General features: G+C 41.8%; 1 non-coding gene across 1 annotated transcript; it reads left to right on the top strand.

Moving 5' to 3' along the window:
* The first annotated feature begins 7518 nt into the window (after nt 1-7518).
* TRNAS-GCU (transfer RNA serine (anticodon GCU)) lies at nt 7519-7600 on the top strand. Its single transcript has one exon. It is a non-coding gene; the product is annotated as a tRNA-Ser (tRNA).
* Nucleotides 7601-10000: the final 2400 nt, after the last annotated feature.

The following is a 10000-nucleotide window of genomic DNA, read 5'->3' as shown; positions in this document are numbered from 1 at the left end:
CTTGTGACCGTCAGCTATTTTCATCACGGAAGAGAGCTCAGAGCTCATATATGACCGATCTATGGGTAATGCTGTGACCTTACACTTACACACCCAACTCCCCGCCCACGAGAGTTGGAGTAACGACCCGCAGCGCAGCGATACTGAAATTATTTCAGCCCTGGGTGGGATTCGAACCCGGACCGCCGTAGTGGCAGCCGGGAACTCTACCACTGCGCCACGAGTTGTGTGTGTATACTTGTCTTTTAACTCATCCCTGGATAAGTTTTTCTTGTTCTGGACACTTGTTAACCACTCTAGATACGGACTCCTTTTTTGTAATAATTCCCCTCCACCTCCACACAAGGCCCAAGCAACTCCAAATACTTAAAATCCTCCACTTCCTCCAACCTCTCACGTTTCAAACTTCCTCCAACCCGCCACCATCATCAATCCTTCTATATAATTCTCAAACACATTTAGACTCTGTCTCCTTCAAATTTTAAGTCTCTGAACCATACAGTGTCGTGGGCACAATGACATCTGCATACAGTCTTCTCTTTGCACTCATCTCCAAATATTGTACCTATTTCTTATTTAATTTCCCTGGGACATTTGCTTGTTTCACTCTACAGATTACCTCTACCCCGACTCCTCCATTCCCTGCTACATGTGACCCCAAACACGTGAAAACCTCTCCGCTTCCTCCAGCCTCTCACCTTTTAAATTTACCTCTAACCTGCCACGATCATCACGCTTTATACACATCATCACCTTGCTGTGTCCACACTTACCTTCAGCTTTCTCCTCTAACACATCCTCCCAAACTCACCCACCAACTGCTTTGGTTTATCTTCAGACTCAAGACACCATCAGTGTCATCCTTAAATAACGACTGGCTCACTTCCCTTTTCCTTCATTATCCAACCCCAAATCCCTGTCAAGCGTTTCATGTTTACCTAACCACCCCATCGAAATATGCGTAGAACAACAAGGCGACATTACACATTCCCGACCGCCTGGCGAAAAATAAACTCAAGGCGAATTTACGCCACGATCCGCTTAACTCCTGCAGAAATCACCTTTGCCCTGTGTGTTCGGACTGCCACCTGTAGCATTTGGATTCGAACTATGGTCTGTGAACTGCGTTTGGGCTAAAACCTCGGTTACACATGTGTAACAAGCAAGGGATGGGTGTTTGGACTTTATGTACTGTATGTATACTTCGATAAGGCCTGCGACGTACCACGTGAAACTTTGATGAGGAACTAACAGAGTGAGAGAGGAGAGATGGGTGAAAAGAATGGAAGGGGGGAGGCAGGGGTGGGAAAGGGAGAGGGAAGGGGAGATGGAAAGGAACATGGAAGGGAAGGAGAGATGGGTGGAATGGGGTAAAGAAGGGACAAGGGGGCAAAGGGGGGAAAGGAGGGAAAGGGAGAGGGGAGAGGGAGAGGAAGGGGTGGAAAAGGGAGAGGGAAGGGGAAATGGAAAGGAAAATGGAGGAAGAGGAGAGAAGGGTGGAATGGGGTAAGGAAGGGAGATGGGGCAAGGGGAGAGGAAAGGAGGGAAAAGGAGAGGTGAGGGGAGATGGAGGAAGGAAAGGAGAGAGAAGTGTGGAATGGGGTAAAGAGGAAAGAAGGGGGTGGAGAGGAAAGGAGGAGGGAAAGGGAGAGAGGGAGGGAGGCAGAGAGGGAAGAGGAAGATAAAACGATAGTTAGAGAGAGAGAGAGAGAGAGAGAGAGAGAGAGAGAGAGAGAGAGAGAGAGAGCGTGAGGACCCGGGGTCGAGCCTATTACGAGGCGAAACACAACACTATCCTCTCCTGATCATGGTTAGAGGGCCACCCTCGTCTAAATTATCCTAAACCAAACAGGTTAGCCCACAAAGCTACTTGAAAGAGGATTAACGCCCTGGAGTGGGTGAGAGTGGGGGTCGTCTTGGGTGAAGTTGGATGGCGGCAGTAAGACCAAACATACATACATACACCAAAGACTTTCTTCCCCCTTACACGGGAGGTAGGAAAAAAAAAAAAAAAAAAAAAAAAAAAAAAAAATTAAACCACTCCCACCCATTCCATCCCGGGGGTCGCCGAATTAAGAATAAATATATTAGTTCAAGAAGAAGAAGAAGAAGAAGAAAAAAAAATGAAGCGAGTCACTAGTAACAGCGAATGTAATACACATAATTTCCGACAGTCGCCCCGGGTTTCGAACCGAGGCCTCGCTTGACACCAGGGGCCGAATTTATAAATCCTAACCCCTAAGTCTAGACATAAATCTTCAAAATGGCATACATTTTACCTAAATGCTTATGTCTAGACCTCATATGGTAATCCTTTGCTTCCATCCCAAAATACCTATTTCTCATGACGCTTTCCATTCCCACAAGACAATTCCTTGCTTCCTTCACTCTACAGATTACCTCCACTTCCACTCCTCCATCCTCTGCTACATGTGACTCTTAACACTTCAAATTATCCACTTCTTCCAGCCCTTTAAGACTTACATCCAACTCACTGACGCCCTCACACCTTGTACATCTCATCACCTTTTACCCATATCTACTTTACACTTCTTCCTATCACACACCTTCCCGAACTCAGTCACTAACTGCCTTATAACCGTCTCTGACCCAGCTACAAGCGCAGTGTCATTCGTAAACAACTGGTTCACCTCCCACTTCCGTCCACCATCTCCAGTCCTCTGTCCCTCACCTTCGCCTTTACCTCCCGTACCACCCCATCCATGTATACATTGAACAACCATGGTGACATCACACATCCTTGGCCCAGCCGCACCTTCACCTCAAACCACTCATTCTCATCATTCCCAACCGTGACACAAGCTCTATTACTCACGTAGAAGCTTTTGACTGTCCTTAACAGCTTTCTTCCTATCACATACATCTGCAACCCCCCCCCCAAACAATACCTTCCGGTCGACTCTGTCATATAGACTAATTGGTCAACAACAGTTGTGTTTTTAAGTCAAAACATGAGGTTATCACTCCTCAAATCTGATTTGCTTCATCGAGACAGAAACACAACGCTGCCATCATGGGCTTTAATATGATTACTCCAAGTCTTTTTTTAACTATATTATCATTTTTTTAATACCGGTTATTTTGTTGCCACATCTCTGTGCGTGACTTTACACTCACAAATACCGATAGAGAAACGGGACTACACGAGTGTAACGTTGTAATCATGGTTAAACCAAAATAGGTTAAACTATTCTAGTTACCGCTTACCAATCACAGGATTTCACACAACTGATTTTTTTTTTCTGGCTAACCACCCCCACCGTGATAAAGTCACCCCCACCCCTGTGTCATACCCATTATGGCAAAGGAAACCTCTAAGCTTCATTAATTTGAGGCAAACCTACCTTCTGTGTCAACCCAACAACCCATGTCAAACCCACCCCCACCCCAAGACAATCCATCCCCTCATTCGTGATATTTCCACCCATCCCGTGACAAAACTACCCCCAACTCCGTCAAAACCAAACTGAACCCCATTACAAACTCACCTTCAACCCATGACAGCTCCACTCCCAACCCCGTGAAAAACCCACCCCCACCCCGTGACAACCCCAATCCCAACCCGTGACAAACCCACTCCCAACCCCGTGAAAAACCTACCCCTATCCCCATGATAAACCCACCCCACCCCGTGAAAAACCTACCCCCATCCCCATGAAAAATCTACCCCCAACCCCGTGAAAAACTTACCCCCCTTCCTACTTCCTCCACCCCCCGTGCTGCGGCCACTCCGCCGGCCCCCTCCCGCAGGGGCATCGTTTAGTGTTTGCGCAGTTCGCATCTGGCCAGTTTACAGCCCAACTTGGGACGAGCCGCCGCGTCTTTACAGCCCAAGTTGTGCCTCGGATGGCATTCCAACAACAAATACGACTTGCCACTGATGGGCGCGCCATCTACAGTGGCCACGGGCAATTAACCCTATCAAAACCGTGTGCGTCTGTGTACGCACGCACACACGTACACATGCATGCACACATACACATACAAATAAATACACACAAAATACACGCACCCACATACAAAATACATACACATACATTCATACACACACAAACATACACAAAATACACGCACGCACATACATACATTCATACACACACAAACATACACAAAATACACGCACGCACATACACGAACATACATTCATACATACACAAACATGAACTTACACGCACATATACATATGTAGACATGCATACACACATACACAGGCACGAACATGCATGCAGGCATGTGCAAAATCACGCACATACACACAAACATGCACATACATACACATGTATACATACTGAAATACAAGAGTATACAAAATTACTTACACACTAAATGTCTAAAGGATGTAAAAAATATATTCTAATAATACAAAAACATAATTACTAGGAATATTTTAGAAAGCGACAGAGATTAAGTTGAAAAAAATACATAAATTTAAATGTAAATGATAACTGGAGAATAAGGAAATATGGGCCAAATTGGAAGCATACGTGAATTTGAAACTGGGTATGATAAAATGGAGTATTCGAAACGGAACCCTACGATCGTTGCTCCTTTCCAGTATACAACAGTGGGGGTAAATACACACACGAAGACACACACACACACACACACACAGGCACGAGTATAAATGCATACAAATATAAAATGAAAGGCAGGCGTGTGGGAAAAATACAGACACACACACACACACACACACACACACACACACACACACAAATATATATATATATATATATATATATATATATATATATATATATATATATATTCTATCTTCTTCCATAATGTGTTCCTTCGTACATTCTTTTCGTCTGGTTAAAAAAAAAAAAAAAAAAACTCTTGATGGGGGAGGAGGGTATTAGACCTCGTTCTAATAGTGTCTTAGCCAACTTTGGGCTGAAGACAGACCCTTCCCTTCAGCTGGCGGAGGGTCTGACCTCGGGTCGAAAGTTCCTCCGTCGAGAAGAGAGGAAAGAGACGCGATGGGACGCAAGGGAGAGGAGGAAAGCGGGAGAGAGAGAGAGAGAGAGAGAGAGAGAGAGAGAGAGAGAGAGAGAGAGAGAGAGAGAGAGAGAGAGAGGGAGACGGAGTGAGTGAGGAAGAGGAGGCTAGAGGGAGGGAGAGAGTGGAAGAGAAGTGAGAAAAGAGAAAGTGGGAGAAAGGTGAGAAAAGAGAAAGTATGAGGTGAGAAAAAAGAGTGGGAGGGAAAAGAGAGAAGAGAAAGTGGGAAAGAGGAGAGAGAAAAGAAAGTGGGATGGAAGTGATAGAGAGAGAGAGGGCGAGGTACACACATACAGAAAGAAGAGAGAGTGGGAAGGAAGAGACGAAGAGACAGAGAGAGGAAGGGAGGGAGAAGAGAGAGTACAAGGGAAGAGGAAAAGAGCGAGAAGAGAGAGTGCGAGGGGAGAGAAAGAGAGAGAGGAGAGTGCGAGGGAAGAGGAAAGAGTGGGAGGGAAGAAAGAGAAGAGACAATGGGGGGATAAGACAAGAGTAGGAAGGGAGAGAGATAGAGAGAGAATGGGAGGGAGAGTGGGTGGGAAGAGAGAGAAAGGGAGAGAGAAGAGAGAGTGGGAGGGAAGAGAAAGAGAGAGAGAGAGAGTCTGAGGGAAGAGAGAAAAAAGACAGTGGGAGGAAAGAGACAGAGAAGATTGGGAGAGAGAAGAGAGAGTGGGAGGGAAGAGAGAGTGGGAGGGAAGAGAGAGAGAGAGAGAGAGAGAGAGAGAGAGAGAGAGAGAGAGAGAGAGAGAGAGAGAGAGTGGGGGAAGAGAGAAAAGACCGAGGGAAGAGACAGAGAGAAGATTGGGAAGGAAGAGAGAGACAAAGAAAGGGAGAGAGGAGAGAGAGTGGGAGGGAAGAGAGAGAGCCTGAGGGACGAGAGAGAGGAGAAAGAAGAGAGAGTGGGAGGGAAGAGGGAGGAGATAGTGGGGGGAAAGAGAGAGAAGACAGAGTGGAAGGGAAGAGATAGAAGAGAGGGAAGGAAGAGAGAGAAGACAGAGGGAAAGAAGAGAAGAGAGAGAGAGTGGAAGGGAAGATATGCACAGAGACAGAGAGCGCGAGAGAAGAGTGAGGGAAGAGACAGAGAGCGAGAAAGAGAGAGAAGAGTGAAGGAAGAGACAGAGAATGAGAGAGAGCGGGAAGGAAGAGACAGAGAGACGGAGACAAAGAAGGGTGGGAGGAAAGAGAGAGACAAGAGAGTGGGAGAAAAGAGAGAAATAGAGAGAGTGGGGGAAGACAGAGAGACGGAGAATATAATGAGAAGAGTGGGAGGTAAGAGAGAGAGAGGAGTGTGGGAGGGAAGAGAGAGTGGGAGGGAAGAGAGAGAGGGATGGAAAAGAGAGAAGAGTGGGAGGGAAGAGAGAGAGGGATGGAATAGATAGGAGAGAGGGATGGAATAGAGAGATGAGTGGGGCGGAAGAGAGAGAAGAGAGTGGGAGGGGAGAGAAGAGAGAGGCAGAGAGCAAGAGAGAGAAGAGTGGGAGAGAAGAGAGCGAAAAAGAGAAGAGTGGGAGGGAAGAAACAGAGAGCGAAAAAGAGAAGAGTGGGAGGGAAGAGACAGAGAGAGAGAAGAGTGGGAGGGAAGAGAAGAGAGAGAAGAGAGAGTGGGAGAGAAGAGACAGAGATATAGAGAGAGAAGAGAGTGGGAGGGAAGTGAGGGAGAAGACTGAAAGAGAAGAGAGAGGGTTATGCTAAAGAAAGAGGGAGAGAGAGGAAAAGAATGGGAGAGAGGAAGAGAGGAGGAGAAAGAGGGAGACAGTGGGAGGGATGAGAGAGAAGGAATGGGAGGGAAGAGACAGAGACAAAGAGAGCTGGTGAGAGAAAGAAGCGCGGGAGGGAAGAGAGGGAAGAGAGACAAGAGAGAGGAGGTAGATACGAGAGTGGGAGGAAAGAGAGCAGAAAAAGTGGGGGAAGAGAGAGAGAATGGAAGGGAAGTGGGGGAGGAGAGAGGAGAGATGGGTAAGCTAATGAAAGAGGGAGAGAGGGATAGAAAGAGAAAGAGGGAGAGAGAAAAGTGAATGGGAGGGAAGAGAGAGTGGAGGAGGAAAGATGAGAGAGATGAGAAGTGGGGGAGGAAAGATGAGAGATGGGTAAGCTAAAGGGAGGGAGGGAGAAAGAGGGAAAGAGTGATAGAAAAAGAAAGAAGAGGGAAGAGAGAGTGGGGGAGAGATTGAGAGAGAAGACATAAGAGAAGCTAAAGAGGAATGAAAGAGGGAGGAAAGAGAGAGAGAGAGAGAGAGAGAGAGAGAGAGAGAGTGAAGAGAGGGAGGAAAGAGAGAGAGGGAAGAAAGAGAGATGAAGGGAAGAAAGAGAGATGAAGGGAAGAGAGAGGGAGGGAGGGGGAAGAGAGTAAAGAGATGCGAGAACAAGACAGAAAGAGCAAGCAAGACGAGCGAACGAGAAATACAAAGACGCGACAAACGAAGAGAGTAAACACAGACTCATAGATTTAAAATCTAGACAAAACGTATATCTACATAGACAATCGCTCTCTCGTGTCCTCATGACGAGGTGGCCGAGTGGTTAAGGCGTTGGACTGCTAATCCAATAGGGTTTCCCTGCGTGGGTTCGAATCCCATCCTCGTCGGAAGAAAGACTTTTCAAGACTTCGGGGCCAAATTGAGCACGTGGTCACGAGGGATGCAGACACACTTCTCGCTTATACGTCGGGGAGTGCGATTGGTTGTCGGGGGCGGACTCGCTGTGTTGGAGTCATGTACTAATTGTTTATTTACTCATTAGCCATGTAGTTTCCTATTTATTTTATTTTTTATTTATTTTTATTATACGCTTCAATCTGCTTCTTTCTATTATATATTTTTGCTTCAATCTGCTTATTTCTATTTGTTTATATTTTCTATTAATTTTTCACCAATTATATCTATATAAATATTTATATAAATATTTACACAGATATTTACATAAATAATTATATATATTTATACAAATAATTATATATATTTATATAAATATTTATATAGATATTTATATAGACATTTATATAAATATCTATATAAATATTTATATAAATATATAAATACTTATATATTCATATAAATATTCATATATATCTATATAAATATTGATAAATATTTATATAATTACATAAATATTTAAATATATTTATATACATATTTATATATATTTATAAAAATATCTATATCTATATATATAAATACTTATATATTCATATAAATATTCATATATTTATATAGATATCTATATATTTGTATAGATATTTATATATTTATATAAATATCTATATATCTATATAAATATTTATATATATTTATATATACTTATATATATATATATATATATATATAAATATTTATGTTTTCATATAAATATTTATATATACTTATATATATATATATATATATATATATATATATATATTTATATATTATGGGGAGAAAATTGTATCAAATAACCTGCAATGGGCAGTCCTTTCTCTTTTCATTTTCTCTATTATTCCCTCTCCTCTCTATTTCTCTTCTCGTTTCTTTCTATTTCTCTTTCCGTGAACAAAGTAATTTTGACTTTTGACCTTGAAAAGGAAATATTGGATTAAATACTAATATCTGATTAAATATAACAAAACAACTCAACTAAACCTTAACTTAACCTATATTTCTTAAACCTTTTAATATGACATTAGCTACCACAGTTAAGCTCCTTTTCTAGAACATATTATAGTTTGTTTAAACAAAAAATAAGTTCAATTTTTAAGATTAGTCAAAAATATTCTAACTATATTATAAACGGAACCTCTTTCTACACATATGTGGATTTCTAGATATTATAAGATGTGCAATTTAGAATATGTGGTGTTTATAATTTAATTTTATTAATCTATAGCTTATGTGTACCTAGATTAATTTATCTATTAATCTTATTTTTGTCTAGATTTTATTAGAAACTAGAGGTACAGTTTGATTAATCTCCTTGTTATATATCTTATTATATTATTATTATTAGAGGTCGAGGTGACGGCTGTTCGAACCCTATCGCCAGCGAGTCGGACCTAGGGCATGGTTCATTAGATTCTACGCTACAAAGTCTTTTGTAAGGGGCATTGTCTTAGCCTCCTGATAGGGGGTGTTCTAGACGTTAAACCTAATCATTAATCATCATTATATCATTATTACAATATTATTATTATATAACTATTATTAATAATATTAGATATTAGCATCATTATATTATTATTAATATAGATATTATTACTATAACATTATCAATATAGATATTATTATTATTATCATAACTATCATCATTATTATGATAATTATATTTGTATTTGTATTCTATACACCTCATACGCTGTTCTTTCACTTCTAATATAATTTTATTCTAGCTGTCATCTTCAGCTGACGGAAACCCCCATGCATAGTGGAGACATTAATATGGCTTGTGCTAGATGTGTGTATTCATATGAACACGTAAATGAACATACCGTATTGTTCATTTTCAGTAACATTTATTATTTTGTTACCAGACGTGACGTCGACAATGGCGCTGTTGCCAGTTGTTCTTTTACCGATGTTGCCATAATGCGTTATTATAAAATCATGTTGTTATAATTACTGGCTATATCTTGGCCAGGCGGCCATTACCTATTGACAGTAATTAATAACTATTGCACTCGTTCATTACTCTTGAATACACTGAGGTAATATACATAATTCAGGTAATTATTGACAACGGTTTGTCTTAGTAAGTTAGTTCTGTCATGGCCGAAATATCAAATATCAAACCGACAGTTAATTAAATATTGGTCACGGGAGAACGCCTTCATCACTGCCACTTAAAAAATACCTTTCATCTTCCTCCTTTACTTGATTTTCCTCCTGAATCCAACATTTAGTAATAAAGTCTCATATAGTACGTCAGCTAGCAAAATGTCGACAATATGCTTCAAACTACTGTAAAGTTTACAAGCCTCGTGCACGTATCTGATGAATAATTGGACCACACAGCTCGC

Source organism: Oratosquilla oratoria, chromosome 15 (genome assembly GCF_046742065.1).
Source record: "Oratosquilla oratoria isolate Oo_2021 chromosome 15, ASM4674206v1, whole genome shotgun sequence".
In the NCBI taxonomy this organism is placed as follows: Eukaryota; Metazoa; Arthropoda; class Malacostraca; order Stomatopoda; family Squillidae; genus Oratosquilla; species Oratosquilla oratoria.
Note: the sequence above shows the minus strand (reverse complement) of the source record. Positions and strands in the feature narration are given on the sequence as shown.